Here is an 11892-nt window from a genome sequence, read left to right as displayed (position 1 = left end):
ATTTATATTTTATTCTTAATAAAATATTATAATATTTTTATAATTTATCTAAAAAATATTTTATATTATATATATTATATCTCTATATCTTATAAAAATTTAAAATTTATGTATTTATATATCTCATATTGTATTATGTCCTATTTAATTATGTGTTGGTACATCATAAAATAATAGTCAAGCAAATGTTTAAAAGAAAGGGTAATATAAGGATGGCTGCCTAGGTTATTACCTAACCAATTATTTTGTACAAAATTATAATTAAGAAATAGCGCTTCTATATTGGGAATAAAACAAATGAGGCACGAAAAAATGCTTCTATATTGGGAATAAAACATATTGTTAATCTGTTTTCTCTCCCTCTCACATCCAAAATTTCATCCTCAACTTTTACAGTTATCCGTCATCTTCTCTAAGACTCTAACCATCCTCCTCCTCCCCTCTCATTCTTCTTCTCTATTGTTTTTCTTGTTGGTACTGGCACCATTGTTTTTTCTTCGTTTTGTCATATATATAAATATATATATATAGTTTGAGCTGAAAAAGAGAATTGTAATTTAAACTAAAATGATAAAAATTTGGTACTGATGTTAAATTGTATATCCAACCATTTTTTTTATAAGCTTTCAAGTTTTTACTTCAAGTTTTACTGATTTATTTTCTGTGTCAAAAAAATATGAAGAACAAGAATAGGGATAAAATGGGACAATAGGAGCGAGTTTTGACACTACCAATTCCATCCTATCCTACTTTATTTTTATTCAGAATTCAGCTCACTTTTATTCTCTAGTGTTGAAAATCTGAACCCAAAATTTTATTCATTGGGTACCAGCACCAGCACCAGCACCTTATCCATCTCTCTCAAATGTAATTTGTACATAATTTTAGTTTAAATTAATTAAATTTAGCATGCAAAATCAAAATATGTATACAAGTGAACAATGGAATGTGTATGTTTGATTAAATTCTAATAAAAAATATTAGAAGATGATCATGAAAATTTATTACTTTTAGCTAGTAATTAGTGATCAATATTTAAAAGTATAGACTAAAAATATATTACTAATAAAAAAATTAAATTAATAGTTAAAAATAATGGTTAAAATAATAAATTCCACTGCTACTCAAAAATTTTTCAATTCTAATATATAAATTTATATATTTATTTTTTCTATTATAAATATAATTACTATTACAATTATATAGATTATATTTATTTATATTGTATATGTGTTAAGGCGAGTAAAAAGCAATTATATTATACACACTGATCGTGACTCTGTCGTAATTACCCGTCTTGATCGAATTGAAACAGGATGAGTATCTTAAAATTTAGAGTGGCGTTGCCATCTCTAAACAACAAGAAGTGGACACTGCTATGTTAGAAAAGAAAAGAAACATGAAAACAATAATGTATGTGCATTAGAGAGAGAGAGATTTGTGAATCCAAAATAATTTTGGGTCCTAGGTCCAAGCATCAAAACTCATCTTATTATGATGACAATTTGCAGTTCTAATTAGCTGACAGTGACTCAGGACCAAACGCATAATCCATCTTATTATTATCATACCTACATGCATGAACCTAATTTTTGAACAATCTTGAATCATTATCAACCGGGAATATTATATTCATGGTTTTAAGGATTTGTTTGAGGGTTTTTCAGAAAAGGAAAAGAAAAGATTTATAGTGTTAAATTTTATATTATAGACCTTTTATTTCTCTTATCTTCTTAAATCTCAACTTACAATCAATTTCAAATAAAAATACTAGACTGAGAAATGGTTAGTTATCCTGAGAGCAAGTCAGTTTTTACTCTCCCCAATTATTTTATGCCACACAAAAAAAGCATATTAATTTAATATTGAAAATTTAAAAATTATCAACAAAAAAATATTCCTAATTAACTCAGCACATGTTAAACTTTTTTATCTTTTCTTTTTTTCTTTCCAAGCATTCTTCTTTCACGAGCGTCTTTGTTTCAAATCTATTTTTCCCTTCAAACCAAGATTGTAAGAACCGGATCAATTATCGAGTTGGTTTGTTTCAAATCTATTTTTCCCTTCAAACCAAGATTGTAAGAACCGGATCAATTATCGAGTTGGTTGAGTAATTAGTTTAATAATTTAATAATTCAGTTGGAGTCGAATGATAATTGAATCGATTTAATTAAATATAGAATAAAATTGTAAAAAATTTAATATATAATTTTAAATATTTAAATTCAATAATTTTTAAATTTATAAAATTTAAAATGTGACAATATCACACAATGAGTTATCCATAATTTATCATTAAAAATTCATTAACAACTTCAAATATCAAAGTTTATAACTAAAAAAAATCAAAACACACATAAATGACAAACACAAAATATTTTATAACCAACTTAAACAACATTGAACAAACAATATTTCAACTAAACAAAGATACTATTCATCAGAAGTCATAATCATCATTAAGTATTTCGATGTCTCCATCATAAACAGGTAATCCAAAACTACCATCTTCAGAAGTACCACCAAAAGAAGTATTGAGGATTCATTTATAACATCAGGCATATCCACTTCAACTTCCATGTCTCCTCCATCTAATAAAATAGAAAAAAAACTCAATAAGAAATCAATATTAATGACATGTATCTTTATAGAATGAAACAAGTTTGCTATGTCACTCACTATTAGGATACGAATTAGTTTAGTATTATCAGTGTATATTAAACTTTCAATGCCTTCAACATCTCCATTAGAAAATTCAAGATCATCCTCATTTGTCACTATCCAAAAATCTATCGTGTTAATGCTTTGAATATCAATTGGATCATAATTTCTCTTTTTTCAATGCAACCTAGATTGAAGACGTAGGTTATAGGACACATAAACAATGTCTGTTAGTCTTTGATGCTCTAATCGGTTCCTCCTCCTTAAATGAATTTGTTTAAAAAATCTCCAGTTCCTCTCACATCTAGATGAAGATGTTTGATGAAGAAGACGGATTGCCATTTTTTGCAAATTAGGAGCACTCCTACCATGTAGCCTACACCATTCGCCTACGTAGATATAAAAATTAAATATATTTTAATGTTTATCACTCAACATATTAAACTTTTAAACTAAGTTGAACTTAGAAATAAAATAACTTTCCAGGTTCGAGTCTTGTTGCGGCTCTCTTAGCACTTTTCTTCTCAAAACTTTCTTTACAATCTCGATACAGTTGTATCTCTTGCATTGTGACAACTGAGTCATCACAAAGTGTTTCAACATCAAGCAAATCAAGTAAAGATCTCAAGATATTTTCCTTCTCAACAAAACCCTCACTATAGAAAAAAGTTGGATTTAAAAAGTATGCCATCACATGGAGATTACGCTTCAAATGCTTATCTCACCGCATTTTCAAGATACTTGTGTATGGCGTATAAGCAGCTTTTTGATTTCTAAATATTATCTTAATAGCATTTTTGGCTCTTTTCATTCCTTCATACATGTATTTTAAAGAGGGTTTCTCATCAACATCAACAATCTTCAACAACTTAATAAGAGGACCAACAATTTTTATAGTGGTAATACATTCTTGCCAAAACTTACTATCCAAGACAATTGAACTAACAATCTTTCTGTTCATACCATGGCCCAACACTGTAGTCCAGGCCCAAGTAAGCCAAAAAGGCCCAATCCAAAGGTTGGCCTTACCACCTAACCGACCTCCCATGAAAGAGGTCGGGTTCGACGTGAGCCCCTCCCCAAAGAGGTCGGGCTCAAGATGAGCTGGTAGATAATACTTATTCAAATAAGTAACTATCCCTAAAATCTTTCATCCACTTCCAGAAGCAATATCCTAACAATCTTAAGATAAAGGGACGGGTATCCACCCTCAAAAGTGGAACTACTCCAACGGTGGTTATTGGATCACCACTATAAATATACTGACACACTTGGGTAAAATTAAGTTCCAATACTCTCTAAACCTGCTTACCCCCTTGCTAACTTAGGCATCAGAGTCTCTTTGTAGGTACCACCACCCATTTTTTTGCGTACACAAACTTGGATGGCGGCTCCCAGACACACAACAAGTCGGAGACCACCTTCCATTGGCGTTTGGGCCAATTCCTTAAGCCCAATCTACCTACCTCAGGTTACCTACGTAACAATGGCGCTGCTGTCGGGGACCTGGGAGATCAACGCATGATAGTGGACGACCTGAACGAGGACGGAAACACTGCGTCCGAATATGAGCAAGAACACCAAGACACAGGTAACAATGACAGAGCTATAATCATTTTGCAAGGAGCAGATAACCAGCACAGAGAAGGCCCCTCAGGGGTGAAAGACCTAAAGAGAATCTCCTCTGGGGCACATGAACCAGAGAAAGAGGGGCAACCTCACGCCGCCGACCTCATGGGGCTGCTTCACGGCCACCAATGACTGCTAGAACAACTGGAACAAGAACTAGAACGACAACGAGAAGTAGAGAAAAATCTAAGGAGAGAGGTTGAGTGACGAAAAGAGCTTGAAGAAAAGCTCTTGAGATTATAATCCAATCTATGAGGTAAGAGATCTCGCAGTGACCGAGAAGACTCTCCTTTGGGAGGAGAATATTCATTTAGTGAAGATATCATGAGGGTGAAAGTTGGATGTACCTAACCGACGCCTCTGATGCTACTCGCTGCAAAGCCTTTCCGATAACTCTGACAAAGGCAGTGATGAAATGGTTCGATAGCCTCCCCCCGAGGTCGGTCACCAGTTTCGACAACCTCTCACATAAGTTTGTTGTACGATTTTCAATCCAAAAGGACAAAGTCAAGCACGCGCCGAGTCTCCTGGGAGTAAAACAGGAGATCGGAGAACCTCTGAGAGACTACATGGAAATGTTCAACAAGGCGTGCCTATAAATTCAAGACCTGCCTACAGAAGCAGTGATCATGGGCCTAGTAAATGAACTTCGGGAAGGTCCCTTCTCCCAGTCCATCTCAAAAGGCATCCGACTTCTTTGAGTGATGTACAAGAAAGAGCTGAAAAGTACATCAACATGGAGGAAAATGCCAGGCTACGGGAACCAAGCTGGCAACCTGGGCACTCTCACTCATCAAAGGAGAAGGAGAGAGAGCCCAAGAAAAAGGAAGAAGTCGGGGCTGAAAGGCCCAGGAGATATCACTCTTATACTCCTCTGCGAGTTTTCCTAGTCAACATCTATAGAAAAATTTATCACACTGAAAAGCTACCTCCTCCTCAGCCCATCAAGAATAAAAAAGGGGGAAGTCATAGCGAATACTGTGAATATCACAAGTTATTTGGACACTCAACAAATGATGGTTATGACTTGAAAAATATGATAAAAAAGCTAGTTAGAGAAGGCTGACTTGATAGATATCTCATGGAAAGGTCGGACAATCATGGGAAAAAGAAGCGAGATGAAGAAGATCAGAGAGACCCACCACGGACCCCGGAGAGACATATACATATGATCTCAGGATGGTTTGCTAGAGGAAGTCTCACAAAGTCATCTCGTAAGAGACACCTGAAAGAGGTCTACCAGGTCGGGGGTGAACTGCCCGACCTTCCAACAATCTGTTTCACCAAAGAAGATGGGCAGGGCATTGCCCCTAGACATGATGATCTGGTAGTGATCACCATGATTCTCGCCAATGCCCATCTACACAGAACCCTGGTGGATCAGGAGAGCTTGGCTGACATCCTGTTCAAACCAGTGTTTGACAAGCTGGGATTGGACGAAAAAAAGTTAAGGGCATACCCTGATACTCTATACAGATTAAGGGATACACCCATAAAACTACTAGGATTCATACCCCTACACATAACTTTTGGAAAGTAGATAAAATCCAAAACTCTAAGCAGCGACTTCATAGTCGTTGATGTGGGCTCGGCCTATAATGCCTTAATAGGTATAACGACCCTAAATCGGATTGGAGCAGTGGTATCCACCCTCCACCTTTGCATGAAATTCCAAACACTAGAGGGAATTGCAACCATCAGGGGAGATCAGAAACTAGCGAGAAAGTGCTACAATAAAAGCCTAAACCTGAGAGGTAAAGGCAAGGAAATTAATACCATTGAACTCAGAGGAATCCGAGCTAAAGAAGAGCTGCGACCACATCCCGGAGGGAAGACTGAAGAAGTGCAGATCGGGCAAGAGGACAAAAAAATACCAACATAGGAGCCATCTTGAAAGAAGACGTGAAGCAGAAGCTGATAAGGCTCCTACAAGAGAATGCTGACCTCTTTGCCTGGAAAGTCTCCGACATGCCCGGGATAGATCTCGAACTTATGGCACACAAATTAGCAATCTACCTGGGATCTCGGCCTGTTCAGAAAAGAAGAAAAAAATTGGTCCTGAACGAGCTCAAGTGGTCGAAGAACAAATACAAGCCCTCCTAAAAGCCGGCTTCATCAGAGAGGTCAAATATCTGGCTTGGCTGGCAAATGTGGTGCTAGTCAAGAAATAGAACGGCAAGTGGAGGATGTGCGTTGATTACACCGACTTGAACAAAGCATGTCCATAAGACCCATATCTTCTTCCAAATATTGATACCCTAGTAGATTCTAGCTCGGGATATCAATACTTGTCGTTCATGGATGCGTACTCGGGATATAACCAAACCCCGATGTACAAGCCGAATCAAGAAAAAACATCTTTTATCACGCCTAGAGCAAATTATTGCTCTGTGGTCATGCCCTTTGGGTTAAAGAATGCAGGAGCCACATATCAAAGGTTGATGAACAAGGTGTTTGCGCCTCACCTTGGGAACTTAATGGAAGTATATGTGAACGACATGTTAATAAAGATCAAGGATGAGGCAGACCTCTTGACCGACCTCTCGCAAGTCTTCAGCAGCATAAGGGTGCACGTGATGAGATTGAATCCCGCAAAGGACACCTTTGCGGTAGAGGCTGGAAAATTTTTAGGATTTATGCTAACACAAAGGGGGATTGAAGTTAACCCCGATAAGTGTAGAGCAGTCTTGGAAATGAAAAGCCCAACCTACTTAAGGGAGGCCCAGCAACTGAATAGCCGACTTGCAGCTCTCTTTAGGTTCTTAGCAGGATCAGCATTGAGATCCCTACCATTTTTTCTCTACTAAGAAAAGGATGCCAGTTTGAATAGACTCCTAAATGAGAAGAAGCTTTTCAGGAGTTCAAAAGGTTCTTAAGCCAACCTCCCATTCTGACCCGACCTAAAATCGAGGAAGAACTCGTCCTGTATTTATCTGTAGCTGAAAAGGATGTAGCATCAGCATTAATACAAGAAGATGAGGTCCGGCATCCTGTATACTTCACCAGCAAAGCCCTACAAGGCCTCGAGTTAAGATATCAAAAATTTGAGAAGTTTGCATATGCCTTGATAGTGACGTCTAGAAGGCTACAACCTTATTTTCAAGCTCATACAATAAAAGTTTGAACGAACCAGCCCAGGAAGACAATCCTTCAAAAAACAGACATTGCGGGCAGAATAGTTCAATAGACTATAGAACTATCCGAGTTTGACCTAAAGTATGAAACTCGGACAGCAATCAAAGCCCAATGCCTCACCGACTTCATGGTAGAGTATGCAGGAGACCAAGAGGAGGCCTCCATAACATGGGAATTTTACGTGGATGGCTCTTCCAACAAAATTAGAAGCGGTGCTGGCATAATATTGGTCAACCAAGAGGGAACTCAAATAGAAATCTCCCTGAAATTTGAATTTCCAGCCTTCAACAATTAGGCAAAATATAAAGCCTTGATTGCTAGGTTGAAACTAGCAGAAGAAGTCAGTGCAAGCAAAGTAGTGGTTTTCAGCGACTCTCAAGTAGTAACTTCTCAAATCAATGGGGAGTATCAGGCTAAAGACCCAAATATGAAAATGTGTTTAGACAGAACTTTGGAGTACCTAAGGCAGTTCTCAGAGACTGAAGTCAAACATATAACTCGGGATCTCAACAGCAAAGCAAACGCCCTCTCCAAGTTAGCAAGTATCAAGCTAGGAGGGAATAATAGAACCCTGATCCAGGAAACTCTCCAAGAACCATTTGTCACAAAAATAGAGGCTAAACAAGGTGTCTTAGAGGTATCTGGGTTAGACCTCGGGTGGATGACTCCCTTGACCGAATACATAAAATTTGACATCCTACCCAAAGAAAAAGAAGCCAAGAAAATCTGGAGGGAGGCACAAAACTACACCTTGGTGAAGAATATCCTCTATAAAAGAGGAATATCAACACCATTATTGAAGTGTGTCCCGACCTCAAAGACAATAGAAGTTTTAGAGGAGGTGCACAATGGTATCTGCAGGAACCATCTTGGGGCAAGGTCTCTGGCCAGGAAAGTCATCCGAGCTGGGTTCTATTGGCCGACCTTGCAGAAGGATGCCACCGAGTTCGTAAAGAAATGCCAGCCATGCCAAATGCATGCCAACTTTCATGTTGCTCTCCCCCAGGAACTCATCAGCATAACTTCTCCATGGCCTTTCGCAAAGTGGGGGTTGGACCTACTCGGACCCTTCCCCCAAGTGCCTGGACAAGTGAAGTACCTAATACTGGGAGTAGACTACTTTACGAAATGGATCGAAGCAGAACCATTGACCACTATCACAGCTCAGAGAAGTTAGAAGTTCCTCTACAAGAATATCATTACAAGGTATGGAATTCTCCATTCCATCACTACTAATAATGGTACCCAGTTCACCGACTCTACATTCAGAAACCTGGTAGCCAACATGAAGATCAAGCATTAGTTCATCTCAGTTGAGCACCCACAAGCAAATCGGCAAGCTGAGGCAGCCAACAAAGTTATATTGGCTGGATTAAAGAAAAGATTACAAGATGCAAAGGGAGCTTGGGCTGAAAAACTCCATCAAGTATTTTGGGCATATCGGACTACACCTCAGTCTGCCACAGGAGAAACACCATTTTAACTTGCTTATGGCATAGAAGCCATGATACCAGTCGAAATCAACGAGCAAAGTCCAAGGGTGAGATTCTATGATGAGGTTGGCAACATTCAGGCACACAAAGAAGAACTTGAACTACTCCCTGATGTCCGAGAGCAAGCCCAAATAAGGGAAGCAGCGCTGAAGCAAAGGATGACAAACAGATACAACAAAAAAGTTATTCGAAGAAGCTTTGCCTCAGACGACTTGGTCCTGATCAGGAATGATATCGGTGTTAATAAGTCGGGTGAAGGAAAACTCGCTGCTTGTTGGAAAGGCCCATATAAGATAAGTGAAGTCCTCGGAAAGAGGTATTACAAGGTATCTGACTTGAGTGGATCCGAGCTCCCGAGATCGTGGCATGCTTGTAACATGAGGAGGTATTATAGCTAGAAACGAACTCCACTCCCTGATGTACTCTTTTTTCCGACTTCATGGTTTTTTCTCAAAAGGGTTTTCTTGAAGGGGATTTTAATAAGGCATCAAAGTGGGGACTAAGGGTTAATAGTCTTAAAATCCCTTAGCTAAAAGTTAAAAGTTACCTCCATTGATAAATAAAGATTCTATTCCATCTCTTTATAACTCCATTTTTAACATCATTAATCTACGAAACGCACCAATTTAAGCTTGAAAAAGCTTGAAAATCCCATGACCGACCTAAGTAGTCAGCAGGATAAAATGACGAGGTACAAGTTGGTGTAAAGAGGTTACAAAGACGATCATGATAACTCGGAATCTCACCCACTTAACGACTAACTAGTCGGAGAACCCGAGAAAATCGAAATACAACGCAAGAATAACCTATGTTATGAAAATAATTCAATAAGCAAAAATTGAATGCGTAAGGAATACAAAAGAGATAGAAAAACCCCTAATGGCAAAAGCAAAGGCCGTCTCAAGTCTTTAAAAAAAGTTCTTACAATAACATAGACAAAGACAGCCCACCTAACAAAAAGATTTTTTTTCAAAAAATCAAAGGGTTTTTCACAAAAACCTTACAAAGCATCAAAATGAATGCAAGCATATATGAGCGAATTATTTTGTAAAAAGCCCTTATTCAAAAAAGAGCAACCAAACAAGCAACCCTTTATTTTTAATGACCATAAAAAGGTCAAGAAAGTCAGGAACTACCACAACAAACACATAAAAAAGATTAATTGTTCAAAGAGGGCCCAAAAGCCAGGCCCCAAATAGCTGAAATTAATTGGAAGGAAGATTGGAATCACCAGGAGGAAGGGAGCTCGGATATGCAACAGAAGTTGGAAGGCTCGGAGCGGTCTCTTCAGCAGCGGAGGAAGGAGCTTCTGAAGAACTCGGCAAGAATCCCTCCTGTTGCTCCTCACGAGGAGGAGACTCAACAATCCTTTGCTCGCGAGTCTTCAGCTCGGAGTCCGTCTCGGGACGAGGAGGGGAGACAATAGCTCCATCAACAACGATCTTGTCAGGATGGAGAGGAGAAAGGTCCAAGTCAGGAGCGATAACTCCGACATGTTCCTTGAACACCCTCCAAGCCTCCTCCGAGCTCTCCACAATTGAGTCCTTCAACTCCTGATAGGCTTCTCGATTTGACTCCAACTGCCTCTGAAGATCAATATTTTCAGAAAAAACCCTGACATAATTTTGCTCCACCTTTTCCTTTAGTCCTGCCGCCATGGCACACTAACCCATTAGCCTCTTCTCCCTCTCCTGAAGCCGGGCCAGCTCATCCTTCAGCCAGGCAACCTCCCTCTGGAGCCGCTTCTCTTCCTCTTGATACAAGACAATTCTCCCCTGAAGTTCTCCAAAGAACTCAAGAGAGTTTTGTCCAACATATCAAGAAGAGCAATGCAGACCCCAGCAGTCCAAACCTCTCCCCGAACCAAGATTTGAAGTTGATTTTGAGGGAAAGCATCATCCATAGCGATTTGGCTATGAGGGTAGATGTGCTTCCGGACGAACTTCGGACCATCAAAGCCAAATTCTCCGGCAATAGAACTGGACTCTGAGGTCTTACGTTTTTTTTACTCCCAAGTCATGAGAAGGAGGAGGAGAAACGCCAGTAGCTCTGACTTTAGCTGCATCAGCCCGGGCACGCGCCGTCCTCTTAGCCTCCGAGACCTTCTGATAGGCAGCGCTGGATCCACTCTTCACCATTTCTGAAAGAATAAGGGTTAATTAGCTTACAAAGTCCAAAAAACATGATACAAGTCAGAACTCATTAATAATATGTACAAAGAAGCAAAAACTACCTTGCTGGGACCGCACAAAACTCGAAGAACCCAGAAGAAACTTCTTGGTATCCAGATTCGAAGCACGCCCCCAAGCCTCTTGAAAAAACTCAACAATATCCTCCTCCACCTCATCCAGATCGGATAAAGCATATTTTTCTATAGGAGAGGCCTCCAACCAATAAAGAAGAAATCGGGGTTCATGGTTATTGACAAACCCCATTTTGAGGGTTTATCTTGTGCTTAATTGAGGGGATTTTATAACCTTTTACCCACATTTATTCAATGAAATAGCATGGTTTTATAACTTCTCCCTTAATTGTGCTTAAGAGTGAAAACATGCTTTTTAGGACTCAAAATAGCTAAATCTAATTCTCCTTGATTCCATTAGATGCCTTGACATGTTTGTTAAGTGATTTAAGGTTTAGGAGGCAAAGATTGGATCAAGGGAATGAAGAAAGAAAGCATGAAAAGTTGGAGAACTCATGAAGAAATGAAAGAACCGGAAAGCTGTCAAGCCGACCTCTTCGCACTTAAACGACCATAACTTGAGCTACAGAGGTCCAAATGATGCGGTTCCAGTTGGGTTGGAAAGCTAACATCCGGGGCTTCGAAACGATATAAGATTTGCCATAGTTCCTACAAGTATGGTGGCACGCACGCGCGTAGTACGTGCACGCGCCGTTGCTGCCACCTAGTCCACTTGAAGCAAAACGTGGCCAGCGATTTTAGAAGCCTTGTGGGCCCAATCCAACTCATTTC

Source organism: Arachis duranensis, chromosome 9 (assembly GCF_000817695.3).
Source record: "Arachis duranensis cultivar V14167 chromosome 9, aradu.V14167.gnm2.J7QH, whole genome shotgun sequence".
NCBI classification, from domain to species: domain Eukaryota; kingdom Viridiplantae; phylum Streptophyta; class Magnoliopsida; order Fabales; family Fabaceae; genus Arachis; species Arachis duranensis.
This window is presented reverse-complemented; position numbering follows the sequence as displayed.